Source organism: Zalophus californianus, chromosome 14, assembly GCF_009762305.2.
Source record: "Zalophus californianus isolate mZalCal1 chromosome 14, mZalCal1.pri.v2, whole genome shotgun sequence".
Taxonomy (NCBI): domain Eukaryota; kingdom Metazoa; phylum Chordata; class Mammalia; order Carnivora; family Otariidae; genus Zalophus; species Zalophus californianus.
The window spans coordinates 55,165,080-55,183,499 of NC_045608.1; the positions used below are offsets into that span (position 1 = coordinate 55,165,080).

General features: G+C 36.9%; 1 long non-coding RNA gene across 1 annotated transcript; it reads right to left on the reverse strand.

Moving 5' to 3' along the window:
• Positions 1 to 572: 572 nt before the first annotated feature.
• On the reverse strand, positions 573 to 4,940 carry LOC113913243. The gene is made up of 2 exons (XR_003517129.2): positions 4,711 to 4,940; positions 573 to 1,599 (listed from the first exon to the last, which is right to left on the reverse strand). It is a non-coding gene; the product is annotated as an uncharacterized LOC113913243 (long non-coding RNA).
• Positions 4,941 to 18,420: the final 13,480 nt, after the last annotated feature.

Sequence of the window (18,420 nt, forward strand, 5' to 3'; positions counted from 1 at the left end):
TCCCCCTTTAATTTTCAGTAATTTGAGAATGGTATGCCTGGGTGTATTTTTTATTTTTATTTTTTGACATTTATCCTGTTTAGTGTTCTCTGAACTTCTTGGATCTGAAGCTTGGTGTCTGACTAATTTGGGGAAAATTCTTGGTCATTATTGTTTCAGATATTCCTTTTCTCTTTCTTCTTTGTTATTCCTGTTATGTGTACATTACACCTTCTGTAGTTTTTCCATAGTCCTTAAATATCCTGTTCTTTTTTTACTCATTGTTTTCTTTGCTTTTCTGTTTTTGAAAATTCTAGTGTATAGAGTCTTTTCATTTCTAGGTTGTGTCCAGTCTACTACTGTGTCTAGTCTACTACTAAGACTATCAAATGCATTCTTTTTTTTTAAATATTTTTATCTATTTATTTGACAGAGAGAGAGACACAGCGAGAGAAGGAACACAAGCAGGGGGAGTGGGAGAGGGAGAAGCAGGCTTCCCGCTGAACAGGGAGCCGAATGTGGGACTTGATCCTAGGGCCCTGGGATCATGACCTGAGCCAAAGGCAGACGCTTAATGGACTGAGCCACTCAGGTGCCTCCAAATGCATTCTTTATTTCTGTTACAGCTTTTTTATCTTCATCATATCTTTTCGTTTTTTTCTTAAGGATTTCTATCTTTCTGCTTACATTGTTCATGTGTTCTTGCATACTGTCTACTTTATCCAGTAGAATTCTTAGCATATTAATCACAGTTTAAAAACTTCCCAGTCTGATAATTCCAACACCCATGCTATGTCTGATTCTGATGCTGCTCTGTCTCTCCAAATTGTGCTTTTGGCCTTTGGAATGCCTTATTTTTTCTTGATAGATAGACATGACTTGCTGTAAATTGGCCTTTACCAATGAGGTGGTGAGGTACTGGGGAGGGGCATATTGTATGGTCCTATGATTAGGTCTCAGTCTTATACTGCGCCTGTGCCTCTGTGCTCTGAAATTCACAAGTGTTTCTCAGCCTCCCCCCATCCCGTCCCCCAGGTGACAGGTTGGTTTGAGTGGTTGAAATTGGGTATTTAACCTTGTCAGTTAGGCTCTGATAAAACCCCAGCAAGTTAGGCTCTGATTAGTTTCTCTTGAGGGCAGGCCTATTTAAGGAGAACAGAGTGATCTGGCGTACTTCAAAATGGTTCCTTTCCCTCTGCCTGATGCTCAAGGGGATTTTTCTCTGATATTTACTGTGGGAATCTGGTTGAGCTCCTGGAGGTAAATTTCACATATTGTGGGGGCCTCACCATGACTAGGTCCCCTGGATTTTGTAACTCTCAGACTAGTCCATGCTGAGCCTCCAGTAATTCGTCAGTCAAGAGTTCAGGTTTTCCTGCCTTGGCCCTGGTTCTTACAGCAGGTTCCTCTCACCAGTCCCTGCTCTGGTAAGTTGTTATTCTCTGTATTTTTCTGTTGTTCTCTCCAATCTTGAGGCCCGTGGTTTGTCCTGGGTATTCCCCTCTCTTAGTGATCCAAGAACAGTTGCTGAGTTTTTTGTTTGTTTTAGTCTGTTCAGCTTTTTCTTGTTAGGATGGAGTGGAGATTTCTAAGCTCCTCACATGAGAAACTGGTAACAGCCTGATTAAAAAAAAAAAAGTTTACACACAGTTAAATTCACTCTTTGTGGAGCACAAGTATTTGGCTTTGACACATATAGAATACAAAACAGTTCCATCAACCCCCCAAAATTCCCTGTGCTTCTCGTTCACAGTCAATGCCAACCCCTGTCCCTTGTAACTAATGATTTGCTCCCATCCTTAAAGTTCTGCCTTGTCATATAAGGGGAATCAGAGCATATAAAGCCTTTTGGATCTGGCTACTTTTACTTAGCACAATGCATGTGGGAGTCCTCCATGTTGCATTATGAACCAATAATTTGCTTCTTTTTTACTGCTGAGTAGTATGTCATTGACATGACATAACGACGCTTTGCTTATCCATTCTTGGGTTAAGGGATTCTGAATTATTTCCATATGTTGACAATTACGAATAAAACTGCAATAAAGTTATATAAACATAAGTTAAACTTTTTTGCAGTGAACATAAGTTTTCATTCTTTTTGGTAAAATACCCAGGAGTTGGGTTGTGAATTACATGGTAAATGTCTGTTCACTTTATCTGAAACCATTGAACTGCTTTCCTGAGCAGCTGTGTCCTTCTGCTTTCCCACCAGCGGTATATGAGAGTTCCAGCTACTTTTCATCCTCACCAGCACTTGATATTTTAACCTTTTTTCCCTGTAATTTTAACCATTTAGAATTGACACAGTGGTATCCTGTTGTAGCTTTAATTTGCATTCCCTTAATGGCTAACACTGTGGAGTTCTTGTGTGAATTTTTCTTAAATTGCTTTTTGCGCTTGTTGGTAAGTGGATGGAGAGTTTGAGAGGTCCCTGTAAGAACTGGGGCATGGTGGGGAGAAACTGTGGGATCTTTTTGTGTGTGGGGAAGGCATCAAATATTAGATGTAAGCAATGTTGGTTTGCAGTCCAGATAACCAAGGGTAGATTTTTCCCCAACCCTCACACAAAACCTGGTGTCATGTAAGAGGTGGGAACACTGAAGTCACTGGGAGGCTGCACCCTAGACCAAGAAAACAAGTCTTGTGAGGAGTTCATTATTAGAGGCTACCATACAGGTCCTCCAACAGTTGCTGGAGCCTAGGCGAGCAATCCGGGGTGACTGTCACTATTCGATTATTTTCTTCTGATAGTGAAATTGAAAATGTAAATTTATTTTTAAGTCCTGAGAGAGGCATTAAATTTTATAAATATTTCTCTAAGGCCGTGAGTGCTTTTGGAAATACTGCATTAATTAGTATGGGAAGTGTAATCTTACTGGCACTACCTTGCAGCTCCCAGCCCCTCCCAGTAAGTGTATGCAGGCTGGATCCCAGGACAGTATGCTCAGTGCCTGGAGGCAGAAAAGGGGGGTAGGAATCCAAGACCTCTGATTTGTCTCCCAACTGAGCCCACAGGGACAAGGTCTGAGCCCTAGAAAGGGAGAGGCTATAAAAACCAACCAACCACAACAAAGAAAACTTTGAGACTGTTTTTACTTAGGACACTTTGGCATAAATTGTGCTGCTTCAGATCCTAGTAGATAACCATGCAACAGGAGTTGCAGAGAGGACTAAGCTCTCTATGTGGAATGTAGTGAGGCTTTGGAACAATGAAGAGTAAAAGCAAAGCAATGCACACCCTGGATATTCCGCAGCCTCCAGCCAGCAGGACCTGCCACTGAGCCTGGGCATGCTATGTCTCAGGGAGTGAGGACCTCTTTCACCACGTGACTTGAGATGCACAGGGGATATCTCCTGTGGCTCCCAGAAACAAGTAAGGAGCCTAGAGGTTGTCAGTGACCCCCTGTGGTGAGGCAGTTACTAACTCTGTGTTGTCCTAATGTGACCTCTCAAACCCACAGGCTGATGAGACCCGGCGAAAGCTGAGTTCCCCCTGAGTTATTCTCCACTGGTAAAGACATTACCTCCTCAACAGGGAGCTTGATTAGAAATATGTGTGTGTTGAATTTTAAAAGCCAGGCTTAGGAATTAATTCACTAAAGAACAGTTTGAAAGTTTATGCCTTACGTAGAAAATCAAGTGAAAAATAAGAAAAAAATCCAACTTCGTCATTCATGGACCTCTCTTAAACAGTCTTCCATTTTCCAGGGTGGATATGTTTCTGTACTTGCAATTGTTACAAGCAAAGCTTTTTGCTCTTTCTATTAACAGCATGGCCTTTCTCCCTAGGATATTGTGGTAAAGTTATGTAGGTCGTGTGACCTCACACAATTTCCACAGGCCAGAAGAAAATATGGTCAAATGTCTTCATTGCAGAATGAGTCAGACAGTAAAACTGGTATTAGTCATGTCTTGCGTAATTACAGGAAGCAGAAAAATAACTGGCAACATAAATATAGGAGGCATGAACGTTTTGTTTTCACTTTACCAATCAGAGCTCCTCCCAGCGAGAGAACTAAAACAAAAGCCCCTGATCCAAATATTCATGCATCAGGAAGAAAAACTCCTTCCCTGCTGCTTTCTTAATAATGGGTGTCTAAGGCCAGTGATTGCAGTTTAGCCTGAGCCCTTTTCAGATAGATGGCTGCTTTCACAAGCTGGTCCTGGAGGCTGACAAGAAGCAGCTGTTGATCTTGTCTTACTCCATCCCATTCTCCCTCTACCAATACCCTGAGAAGAGAGGGGCATGTTCCTTATCTGGCTAGAGAAGCAGAAGGCTCCTGTGTCTGAATGGAGGGAAGAAATCAGTTGCTTAAGTTTAAAAAGCTGGCTCATCATAAGAGCCCATTTCACATTTGTTACACGCATTCTCATTGGTGCCTGTGCCTCCGAGGAATATAATTTCAACCAAACAGGATGCACCAGGGCATTGATAACGTTTCCATGCTGTGACTCCCTCTCTGTTATAAACTAACAATGATGTTTCAAGGTGTCCTAACTGGAATAGTAGCCAAGCCAAAATTTGCACTATCTGCAATATTGAACGTTGAAGGTACTGGTTATAAGTTTCCAGAAATAATGGAGCAATGATGATTAAAAATGAAAAAAAATTAATAGCTAAACATCAACAAAAATAATAGAATGGTCAAAATTTCTTGACTGTTAATCAACGCCAAGAATGTATTCAGTCTGTCATTAGCAGTTCTCAGTATCTTAAATTCAACTTACCTTCTTATCCTTATGTCTCCACCACAATAGCATTCTACTCCCCCTGCTGCACACACCATTTCCAGGGGTCTGAAGATTCTGAACTACTACTCTCTCTCCTCACTATTGAGTAGTTTTTGGATCTCATACCTTGATTAGGACTCCTTCTTGCTCTTCTCATTTTTATCTGTTTGTTACAATATTTTTCATGTATCAAGAACTATTTTTCATGATGGTGAAATGTTTTCCAAGTCAGAAGTACTTTCCTGTGTTCACTCATTACATTTTGTTATTCTTCTAGGTTATTTGTTTCCCCCTTTATATTAGTTTCTTTCTTTGGTAGAAAATGCTTCCCAGTATCCATTCTCACCTTCTTTCACAATATTAGAACTTGTTATTTCTTAGCAGATGGTTTCCCAAGCACCATTTCAGCGAGAAACAGATTTGTGGCTAAGATTTGTCAAAGAGAAACAAGTAGAATTGGCATGTGAAAGATCCTGAAAATGTCATGAAAGGAAGGACACGTGTCCTTTTTCCTCCCTTTCAATCTTGTTGCTGTTCAGAATATAGATGGAATGGTTGGAACAGGAGTAGCCATGCCGGTCTAGGAGAAGAAAATCTGTGATTCTTTTTAAATTAGAGTATATTCAATATTTAATATTATACTAGGACCAGGTGTACAATATAGTCATTCAATAATTACATACATTACAAAATGTTCACCATGAGAGTAGTTACCATGTGGTACCACACAAAGTTTATACAATATTGACCATATTCCCTACATTGTCCTTTTCAGCCCCATGACTTATTTATAACTGGAAATTTGTACCTCTTAATTCCCTTCACCTAACTCCCCACCACTCTCTTCCTCTGGCAACTACTAGTTTGTTCTCTATATTTATTAGTCTATTTCTCTTTTTTAGTTGTTTTGTTTCTTAGATTCCACATATAAGTGAAATCATATGATATTTGTCTTTTTGTCTTATTTCACTTAGCGTAATACCTTCTTGGTCCATCCATGTTGTCACGAATGGCAAGATTTCATTATTTTTTTATGGCTGAGTAATATTCCATTGTGTACCTATACCAAATTTTTATCAAATCATCTGTTGATGAACACTTAGGTTGCTTCCATATCCTGGTTATTAAAAATAATCCTGCAATAAACATAGGGGTGAATATCTCTTTTTGAATTAGTATTTTTGTTTTCCTTGGGTAAATACTAAGAAGTAGAATTATTGCATTATATGGTAGTTCCTTTTAGTTTTTTGAGGAACATTTATACTGTTTTTTATAGTGGCTGCAACAATTTACATTTATTCCAATGGTGCATGATGGTTCCTTTTTCTCCACATCCTTGCCAACACTTGTTATTTTTTGTCTTCTTTATAAGCGCCTGTGATCTTAATTATCATGGGACTCCCATTGTTATATTGTATTACCTATGTTTAATGAGAAGGGTACATTTTGGTCTTATTTGAACTTCTGTTCTTCACGGTTTTCTGTCACTTGCATTTGAAACTGAATTCTAACAATCAGACCTTTGTAAAAGTATGTCTCTCCCACCAGATTGTGTGACCTGGGGCGTAGGTTTTATGTCTTATGTTACATCCACCTCGAGCTACTTCCTGGCAACTAGCACAGTGCATGACCTATATAAATTGTCAAAAATGATATGATAGAGAGTTTAATCAAAGTAGAAAATGTGTTTCCTGATATTTTCTTATTACAAAGCAAAAAAAAAAAAGGAAAAATAAACAAAAGCTGCATGAAAGTAGTGACTATATAGAACAGAAGTCAAATGAAGAAGGTTTAAAAGAAGGGGAATCATACTATCATACTAGACATAATACAAAGAGTTCAATTGTAGTACAGTTCTTATCACTGCAGAAACCGTATTTAAAGCTATTTTGAAACAGACATAAGTGTCTATGGAGCTATACGTGTATTCTATCAATATAAATTCTTGGAGTATCTACTATAGTCAGGTGTTACAACAGTTGGTAGAGATAGAATGGTAAACAGGTATGGATGTGTCCTCATGTACAGTCTAATCAGATTTTTATTAAAACTTCCCACAGAGGGGTGCCTGGGTGCCTCAGTTGGTTAAGTATCTGACTCCTTATTTCAGCTCTGGTCATGATCTCAGGGTTGTGAGATCAAGCCCATGCTGGGCTCCATGCTCAGCATGGAGTCTGCTTGAGATCCTCTCCCTCTTCCTTTGCCTCTGCCCCCCTCACCCCCTGCCATGCTCTCTAAATAAATAAAATCTTTAAAAAATTCCCACAGAAATTCCCATATAATTTATAATATAATTTATATGAACATTACATATAATAAATATATTCCTGTCATTTATAACTTATAACTATAACAAATACAATGAAAGTGAACTATATGTACATTCTATCAGAGTATAGGAGATAGAGTTAAAAGACTCTGAAAGGTATTTTAGAAATAAAATCTGGTAGAGCTTGGTAATAGATTGGATAGGAGGATAAAGAAGTAGGAAATATCAAGGGTGACTCCTAGTTACCAGGATTGTGTAACTAGAATGGTCATTCCAGTCACTAGTAAATAAAATACTGGAAAAAGATAAGATTTGGGCATATATTTTGAGTTTGGTTTCGAACACCGTAATTTTTAAGATAATAGCTGAGACCTCAAATTTGAGATTGAGGAAAGAGTTTTATCTAAGACTATGGAGTTGCAAAGTTTGGTCTGGGGGCTTGAAACATAAAATTTTGAGTTATCTGTCTACAGTGGTAATGGACACTGTAGGGATAAATGAAATTGCTTCAGGATAGAGCCTAGAGTGTGATAGGGAGGAGGTTAGGACCTGGCATTGAAGGATTCCACTGAAAGCCAGATAAAGAATAACTATTTTGTAAATAAGGCCAAAAGGGAAAGAAATAGCCAGGGGAATAAGAAGAATGTGATGTCTGAAAGACTGAAAAAATTAAGGGTCATAAAAAGGAGGAGGGAATACTCTCAAGTGTCTAATACCAGGCAGATGTCAAATAAGATGAAGACTAAAAAACAAAATTTATTAATTTATATCCTAAAAGTCATTTGTATTTTAACAACTGCCATTTTGGTGAAGATAAGAGTGGAGACCAGATTAAAGTAAGTTGATAATTGAGCAGGAAGTGAGAAAATGAAGCAGAAAGGGAAAAAATGGTGACAATATAGATTATTTTTAAATGATTTTTTTTTAATGTACAAAGGGTGAAATAAATAGTGAAATCTTGGGAAGTGTTGTGGGGGCTAAGATAGAAAGTGTTTTTTTCTTTTCCTCTTTTTTAAAAAATACTTAAGAATGACTTGGGCATGGTGGAAAGAAATGTTACATATACCAAAATGGAATGGAATAGATTGTATAATATTTTCCAGAATGGCAGGAATGGATAGGATCCAAAGCATAGGAGAAGGTATTAAATCTTAAATGAAAAGGGAGATCACTGTTCCATTAGATCAAATGATACTTGGATGTGTGTGGATATATTTTTTATGAATTGCATCTAGCTATATCAAAATCTGACATTAATTGTGACTTATATAAGATCAAATTTTCTCTGTTATGTAAAAGATATCTGGAGATAAGTTCACAATTGTTAGTTCATTGCTACCATTCTCCAGATCACCTGTAGAGCTTATACCTGAACCTGAATCTTACCTATGTTCAGGAAGGAAGGAAGGAAGGAATGAACTTTGCTATATAGTTTGAAATCAGAAGGCATGATGCCTCCAGCTTTGTTCTTTCTCAAGATTGCTTTGTGATTTTGGGGTATTTTGTGGTTCCATACAAATTTTACAATTGTTTGCTCTATTTCTGTGGAAAAAGGCCATTTGACTATTCATGGGGATTGTACTAGATCTTGAGATTGCTTTGGATAATATGGACATTTTAACAGTATTCTTTCAACCATGAACATAGATCTTTCCATTTATTTCTTATTTCTTATATCCAGTTTCTTTCATCAATGTTCTTTGTTTTTCAGTGTAAAGGTCTTTCACCTCTTTGGTTAAGTTTGTTCCTACGTATTTTATGATTTTTGATGCAACTATAAATGGAAGAACTTTCTTAATTTCTCTTTCATTATTAGTGTATAGAAATAGATTTAATTTAAAGATTTTATTTATTTGACAGAGAGAGACACAGCAAGAGAGGGAACACAAGTAGGGGGAGTGGGAGAGGGAGAAGCAGGCTTCCTGCTGAGCAGGGAGCCTGATGCGGGGCTCCATCCCAGGACCCTGGGATCATGACCTGAGCCGAAGGCAGATGCTTAAAGACTGAGCCACCCAGGTGCCCCCAAACAGATTTTTGTATGTTGATTTTTGTATCCTGCAAGTTTACTGAGTTCATTTATTGTTCTAACAGTGTTTTGGTAGAATCTTGAGGCTTTTCTATATATAATATTACGTCATTTGCAAATAGTGAGTTTTACTTCTTCCTTTCTATTTATGATAACTTTTATTTCTTGCCTAATTGCTCTGGCCAGAACTTCCAGGACTATTTTGAATAAAAGTAGCCAGAGTGGACATCCTTGTCTTGTTCTTGTTAGAAAAAGCTTCCAGCGTTTCGCCATTGAAGATGATATTAGCTGTAGGCTTGTCATATATGGCCGTATATTGAGGTATGTTCCTGCCTATACCCACTTTGTTAAGAGTTTTCCTCATAAGTGGATGTTGTGTTTTGTCAGATGCTTTTTCTGAATCTATTGAGATGGTTATATGATATTTATCTTTCATTTTAATGTGTTCTATCACACTGACTTGATTTATGGATGTTGAATCATCCTTGCATCGCTGGAATAAATCCCAGTTGATCATGGTATATGATCTTTTAACGTATTGTTGAATTTGGTTTGCTAATATTTTGAGGATTTTTGAATCTAAGTTCATCAGGGATATTGACCTGTAATTTCCTTGTGGAATCCTTGTCTGGTTTTAGTATCAGGGTATTGGTGGCCTTGTAAAATGAGTTGAAAGTGTTCCCTCTATTTTTGAGGGGAGAGTTTGAGAAGGATTGATATTAAATCTTTCAGCATTTTGCAAAATTCACTAGTGAAGCTCTCTGCTCCTGGACTTTTGTTTGTTGGGAGATTTTTGATTACTGATGCAATCTCCTTGCTAGTAATTACTTGTTCAGATATTCTATTTATTCATGATTCAGTCTTGGTTCTGAGAATTTGTCCATTGCTTTTATGTTGTCCAGTTTGTTAGTACACAATTGTTCATAGAAATCTTATGAATCCCCTGTATTTCTGTGGTGTCAGTTGTGTCTAGTCTTTCATTTCTGATTTTGAATCTTTTTCTTGGGAAATTTAGCTGAAGGTTCTTTGAGAAGTTGGTTCTCACAGAACCAACTCTGTTTCCTTGATCTTTTCTATTGCCTCTTTAGTGTCTATTTCATCTCTGATTTTTATTTCCTTCTTTCTACTAACTTGGGCTTCATTTGTTCATCTTTTAAAGTTTCTTAAAGTGTAAAGTGGTTTATTTGATATATTTGTTTCTTTTTAAATCACATTTTATTTTTTTTTTTATCATAAGTGTACTCTTTAAACCCCATCATCTTTTTCTCTCATTCATGTCCCCACCCATACACACATCCCCTCTGGTAGCCCTCAGTTGGTTCTCTATAGTTGAATTTTTTCTCTTTGCTCCTTTGTTTTGTTTCTTTAATTCCACATATGAGTGAGATCATATGATATGTCTTTCTCTGACTTACTTTGCTTAACATTATACTCTGTAGCTCTATCCATGTTGTTGCAAATGGCAAGATTTAATTTTTAACAGCTGAACAATATTCCATTGTGTGTGTGTGTGTGTGTGTACACACACGCACACCACTTTTTATCCATTCATCTATCGATGGACACTTGGGCTGTTTCCATAGTTTGGCTATTGCAATAAACATAGGGGTGCGTGTATCTCTTTGAATTAGTGTTTTTGGTTTTGGGGGTAGTGCAATTACTAGATCTTGGGGTAGTTCTATTTCTAATATTTTGAGGAATCTCCATACTGTTTTCCACAGTAGCTGCACCAGTTTACATTCCCACCAACAGTGTAAGAGAGTTCCCTTCTCTTTACATCCTTGCCCACATAGTTTCCTGTTCTGTTGATTTTAGCCATTCTGACAGGTGTGAGGTGATAGCTCATTGTAGTTTTGATTTGTATTTCCCTGATGATGAGTGGTGTTGAACATCTTTTCATATGTCTGTTAGCCATCTGTATGTCTTCTTTGGAGGAATGTCTGTTCATGTCTTCTGTCCATTTTTAATTGGATTATTTGTTTTGGGGTACTGAGTTTGGTAAGTTCTTTATGGATTTTGGATAATAACCCTTTATCAGATATGTCATTTGCAAATATCTTCTCCCATCCAATAGGTTGCCTTCTAATTTTGTTGATTGTTTCCTCTGCTGTACAGAAACTTTTTATTTTGATATAGTCCCAGTAGGTTATTTTTGCTTTTATTTTCCTTGCCTCAGGAGACCTAACTAGAAAAGTGTTACTATGGCTGAGGCCAGAGACATTACTCCCTGTACTCATCTGGGATTTTTATGGTTTCAAGTCTCACATTTAGGTCTTTAATCCATTTTGAGTTTATATTTGTGTATGGTGCAAGAAAGTGGTCCAGTTTCATTCTTTTGCATGTAGCTCTCCAGTTTTCCTGATACCATTTGTTGAAGAGATGTTCTTTTTCCCATTGTATATTCTTTCCTCCTTTGTCAAAGATTAATTGACCATATAACTGCAAGTTTATTTCTGGGTTTTCTATTTTGTTCCATTGGTTTATGTGTCTGTTTTCTGCCATACTATTTTGATTACTGCAGCTTTGTAATATAACTTAAAGTCTGGAATTGTGATACCTTTAGTTTTTATTTTTCAAGATTGCTTTGGCTATTTGAGGTCTTTGTGTTTCCATACAAATTTTAGGATTATTCCAGTTCTGTGACAAATGCTATTGGTATCTGGTAGAGGTTACATTAAATCTATAGATCACTTTGAGTAATATAGACATTTTAAACAATGTTTGTTCTTCCAACCCATGAGTGTGGAATCTTTCCATTTCTTTGCATTGTCTTGAATTTCTTTCATCAGTGTTTGTAGTTTTCAGAGTACAGGTCTTTTATCCCTTTGATTAGGTTTATTCCTAGGTATTTTATTGTTTTTTAATGCAATTATAAATGGGACTATTTTCTTAATTTCACTTTCTGCTGCTGCATTATTAGTGTATAGGAATGCAACAAATTTCTGTATATTGATTTTTGTTTCCTGTGACTTTACTGAATTCATTTATCAGTTCTAGGAGTTTTTTGGTGGTGTCTTTAGGTTTTCTATGGATGGTATTATGTTATCTCCAAATAGCTTTACTTCTCCCTCACCAATTTGGAGCATTTATTTCTTTATGTTGTCTGATTGCTGTGGCTAGAACTTCCAGTACTACATTGAATAAAAGTGGTGAGAGTGGACATTCTTGTCTTTGTCCTGACCTTAGGAGAAAATCTCTCAGTTTGTGACCATTGAATATGATGTTGGCAGTAGTTTTTTCATATGTGGCCTTTATTATGTTGAGGTGTGTTCCTTCCAAACCTACTTTGTTGAGGGCTTTTTATCATGAATGGATGTTGTACTTTGTTAAATGCTTTTTCTAAACTAATGATGTACTATGTTGGCTAACTAAACATAATAAAAAAAATGATCATATGGTTCTTATCCTGTCTCTTGATGTGATGTATCATATTGATTGTTTTTGTGAATATTAAACTACCCTTGCATCCCAGGAATAAATCACACTTGATTGTCATGTATGAATTTTTTTAATGTATTTTTTGTTGGATTCAGTTTGCTGATATTTTGTTGAGAATTTTTGCATCTATATTCATGATAGATAGTGACCTGTAGTTCCCTTTTATTGTCTGTATGTGTGGAATCTTTATCTGGTTTTGGTATCAGTGTGATACTAGCCTCATAGAGTGGATTTGGAAGTTTTCTTTCCCCTGGTATTTTTTTGGAATAGTTTGAGAAGAATAGGTATTAACTTTTCTTTAAATGTTTGGTAGAATTTGTCTGTGAAGCTACCTGGTCCTGTACTTTTTGTTTTGGGGAGTTTTTTGATTACTGATTCAGTTTCGTTGCTGGTAATTGGTTTGTTCAAATTTTCTATTTCTTCTTAAGTTTTGGTAGGTTATATATTTCTAGGAATTTATCCATTTCTTCTGAGTTGTCCAGTTTTTTGATATATAGGTTTTCATAATATTGTTACAATTGGTTGTGTTTCTGTGGTGTTGTTATTTCTCCTCTTTCATTAGTGATTTTATTTGGGTTCTCTCTCTTTCCCTCTCTCCCTCCCTCTCATTTTTAAATTTTTTTTATGAATCTTGATAGAAGTTTATCAATTTTGTTCTTTTCAAAGAACCATCTCTTGGTTTCATTAATCTGTTCTTTTTTAAAAATTTCTTTATCTTTTATTTCTGTGTTAATATTTATTATTTTGCTGCTTTTTTTTGTTCTTTTTCTAGTTCCTTTAGGTGTAATATTAAGTTGGTTATTTGAGATATTTGCTTCTTGAGGTAGGACTCTACTCCTAAAAACTTCCCTCTTAGAACTGCTTTTGCTGTATCACAAATATTTTGAGAGGTTGTGTTTCAATTTTCATTTGTTTCCATGTAATTTTTAATTCTTCTTTGATTTCTTGGCTGACCCATTCATTGTTCAGTAGTATGTTATTTAACCTCCATATATTTGTGCTCTTTACAGATTTTTTCTTATAGTTGATTTCTAGTTTCAGAGCATTGTGGTCAGAAAAGATGCATGATATGACTTCAAATTTTTAACTTGTTGAGATTATGATCTACTCTGGAGAATATTCTGTGTGCTCTTGAAAAGAATGTCTATTCTGCTGTTTTAGGATGGAATGTTCTGAATATATCTGTCAGATCCATCTGGTCCAGTGTCATTCAAAGCCACTGTTTCCATGTTGGTTTTCTGTTGGGATGATCTGTTCATTGATGTAAGTGGGGTGGTAAAGTACCCTACTATTATTGTATTTGTAATTATTTCCTTTATATGTATTACCTTGTTTATGTATTTGGGTGCTCCCATGTTGGGTGCATAAATATTTGTAATTGTCACAGTCTCTTGTTGGATGGTCCCCCTTATTATATACTGTCCTTCTTTGTTTCTTGTTACAGTCTTTGTTTTAAAATCCATTTTATCTGAAATAAGTATTGCTACCCAGCTTTCTTTTGACATCATTTGAATAATGTTTCTCTTTCTTGTTTCTTAACGTAGACATTTATCACTGTGAATTTCCCTCTTAGAACTACTTTTGCTGCATCCCATGTTTCAGTATGTTGTATTTCCATTTTTATTTGTCTCAAGGTATTTTTTTAATATTATGTTATGTTAATCACCATACATTCATCATTAGTTTTTGATGTAGTGTTCCACGATTCATTGTTTGCGTATAACACCCAGTGCTCCGAGCAGAACGTGCCCTTTTTAATACCCATCACCAGGCTAACCCATCCTCCCACCCTCCTCCCCTCTAGAACCCTCAGTTTGTTTTTCAGAGTCCATCGTCTCTCATGGTTCATCTCCCCCTCCGATTCCCCCACTTCATTCTTCCCCTCCTGCTATCTTCTTCTTTTTTTTTTTTTTTTAACGTATAATGTATTATTTGTTTCAGAGGTACAGATCTGTAATTCAACGGTCTTACACAATTCACAGCGCTCACCATAACACATACCCTCCCCAGTGTCTATCACCCAGCCACCTCATCCCTCCTACCCCCCACCACTCCAGCAACCCTCAGTTTGTCTCCTGAGGTTAAGAATTCCTCATATCAGTGAGGTCATAGGATACATGTCTTTCTCTGATTGACTTATTTCGCTCAGCATAATACCCTCCAGTTCCATCCACATCATTGCAAATGGCAAGATTTCATTCCTTTTGATGGCTGCATAATGTTCCATTGTATATATATACCACCTCTTCGTTATCCATTCCTCTGTCGTTGGACACCTTGGCTCTTTCCACAGTTTGGCTGTTGTGGGCATTGCTGCTATAAACATCGAGGTGCACATACCCCTTTGGATCCCTACATTTGTATCTTTGGGGTAAATACCCAGTAGTACAATTGCTGGATCATAGGGTAGCTCTATTTTCAACTTTTTGAGGAACATCCATACTGTTTTCCAGAGTGGCTGCACCAGCTTGCATTCCCACCAACAGTGTAGGAGGGTTCCCCTTTTTCTGCATCCCTGCCAACATCTGTCGTTTCCTGACTTGTTAATTTTAGCCATTCTGACTGGTGTGAGGTGGTATCTCATTGAGGTTTTGATTTCGATTTCCCTGATGCCAAGCGATGTTGAGCCCTTTTTCATGTGTCTGTTGGCCATTTGGATGTCTTCTTTGGAAAAATGTCTGTTCATGTCTTCTGCCCATTTCTTGATTGGATCAAGGTATTTTTAAAATCTCTTTTGATCCTAATGCATGTGAAAGTTCACCTCCAGCAGGCACTGACACTCTGGAGCATTCTGGCACTGGGAGAATATGAAGATGGCCCCCATGGCTGGAGCAAGGCAGAGGGGGAGCATAAAGATGGTACCTACCAGGGGTGAGGGGAAAAAAGAAAAAGGTTTAGGGTTGTGGGGAAGAGGGTGTGTGTGAATATGGTATCCACAAACCTGTGTCTCCAGAGAGTATCCCAGCCAGGAGGTTCCAGATGTATAAGGTAGATGCCTGCTCCTCAGGCTGATGCTTTGCCATTTGCAAATAGGCCTCTTTCACATAAAGTTGGGATGTTATCAGCTGTTTCTGCACTATACCTTGTGTCAAGTGAGTCCAAGCTTGTGAGTTCTATAAGAGCTATTTCTCAGATTACTGTAGCCTTGTGGGTCTCATGAATGTGAACCCTGTTGGTTTTCAAAGCTAGATGTTTTGGGGGCTTGTCTCCAAGGTGCACCTCTTAAAAGTTGTGATGCCTGATATGGGGGTTCAAGCCCTTGGCTCCACAGGGAGAAGTTCAGGTTTTGAATTACCTCCTGATTGTGAGTTACCACATTGGGAGTGCAGTTTATGGAGAACTTCTGTTTCAGCCTCTCCTACCTGCTTTAATAGCTTTTTTTTTTTTCCTCATGTGCCCAATGTGTAATCATCATCAATTTTTAGGGTTGTTTTTTCCAGAGTAAATGATCCCGTATCTATATTTAGTGTGCCAGTGGGAAAAGGTGAGTTCAGGATATTTTTATGTTTCCATCTTCATTGTTTTCCTTCTTAAAAAGTTCTTGTTAGAGTGGGCATGTTCTACAGTTCTTGTTCTACATAGACCCTACCCTAGCCTGCAGCCTGGTTGGCAGCAGCCTGAATTACCCTGTCACATGTGACCACACTGGGTTGTCCAAGATACACATTAGACTAGCAGAAGACCAACTTTGTCTGGAGGGTGACTTAGACTAGGAGAAACATTGGTCCTCTTTGGCCTGAAATAGCCCCAGTTAGTCTTCAATGAGTAACTGTATAAGCTTTCACTCTTAAAAGTGTCCTGCTTTACATGAGAAACTGAGTCACCCTCTGGATTAATATGGCTCAAAAAAATATAAGCTAAATCATATTACCCTTTTAAAACCCATAGGAAATGCAACCTCACAGAGGTTTTGCAGGTCATTCGCAGAAACTTGAGCTCACAGTTACATTGCAGATGTAGGAAGCCCACTAAAGTTTTCTGAGATTAGAGCTACATGGAAGCTGAGCTAGAGAGAAAAGCAGCAGATAGAGCACCGGGGTGAGAATTTATGTCACCCTTAAAAGGAGAGAGGTTAGAGACAGAACCCAATTGTTTTAGTTCCAAATTATTCACCTTGTGGGGACCAGCTTATATTTCATTTCCTAGTAATGGATATATATGCAGATTTCCACCATGTACCAGACTATAATGCTACCTTATAAATAGATATAAGCTGATTGGATTCTTCATTTGTATGCGTCTAAAGTAGAAAAGTACCTACCCCAGTGTCAGTATGTTCTCCTAAAATCTGTATTTATATTTTTTTTGCTTTTTAAAATACTTTCTTTAAACTTTAATTTGCTTTGTTCCCTTGTAGGAGGCAAGATGTCTAAACTATTCCGTATATTTAGTCAATTCTCTCAATATTATGCATTGAACAATTATTCCCCATTTACTTATGATGATACCTTTATTTATGAAGTTATTACACTTACTAATATTTCAGAGCATTATGTACTTTATCTCATTAATCTACCTGTTGACTCTTTGGCCAATACCATAATACAATTAATGAAAGATTGTGATCTGTATTTATATTTTATAGTGGAAGTTCATTATTTTCAGCAATTTTATTTGTCTTGTTTATTTAGCTACAGCAACTTTAAAATAATTTCATCAAGTTACCAGAAAATTCCCAGTAAATGTTTATCTTACTTGCATTGCACTATAAATTAATTTGTAAAGACTTTTTAGAATATTTATTTATTTTAGAAAAAGTGAGTGAGCTTGGGGGAAGGTCAGAGGGAGACAGAATCTCAAGCAGACTTCATGCCGTGCATGGAGCCTGACCCTGGGATCCATCTCAAGACCCTGAAATCACAACCTGAGCTGAAACCAACAGTCAGTCTTAACTGACTGCCAGGAGCCCTGGAAAGTCTTATTTTATAATCTTTCTGTGCAGTAATGTGGGATATTTTTCCTTTTGCTCACTTAAAAAAATCTCTTAGGAAGAAAGCTGTTCAGTCTTACTAAGTTTTCTTTACATTCTTTAAGATATTCTAAATGATTTTATATTTTTCTATTGATGTTAAATGGACATTTTCTTTATTATATCCTTTAGTTCTTCATTGCTTATATTAAAAAGTAGTTATTGATAGTTGAGCATTTTTCTTGTATTTTCTAGTTTATTGCACTTAATTGTCTAAGTTTTGTAATTTATCATCATGAATTCTCCTATAATCACATCATTGGCAAATTATGATTACATATCCTTTCCAATAATTATGTTTTTAAAATTTATTTCATTGGCCTTATCTCATTGATTAGAATTTAAAAGAATATTAAATAGTAATGGTGAGAAGTGGATGAGCATTCTTGTTGCTAATTTTAACAGGTCTGGTATGACATTTTCCAGTATTTACTCCATGGAACAACAGTCCCACAATATGATCTGTGAAATGAAATACAAGGATTTCATAACTGGGGAAGCAAATTTACTATATTACCCCTCCTTGAAATAAGCAGTTTGGCCTCTTGAATCTCTTCAAAATCTTCTATAAAATATATTTTACACATAAAGAATTTTGTACTTCATAGATTTTTTTTACTTTTTTTTTTCAGGGGGGAAAGGGGATAAAAAAAGAGCTGATACTATTATCTAGGAAAACTACAATGACACACAGGGGCAACTCAGGAGTAGCCATTAATTTGAGTTGATATAATTGACAGTTTCTTAAGCACACAACCAAACAGGGAATGAGATTTCATTCTCCCTTTCTTGCAGGAATCTTCAGTCTTTTTTTTTTTTTTTTCATTTCTTTAAAAACTGTTTTGGAGGGGGCGCCAGATATGGACTGAGGCAACCTCAATATTTGCAAGTTATTTTTTCAGATAGCTCCTCTCAGGGTTGGTAGCAGAGGGCATGTGCAAGGAATGAAGGCAGCACAATACTTTGCACTATGCAAGTGATCCAGGACTGAAGGTTTGTCCCTTT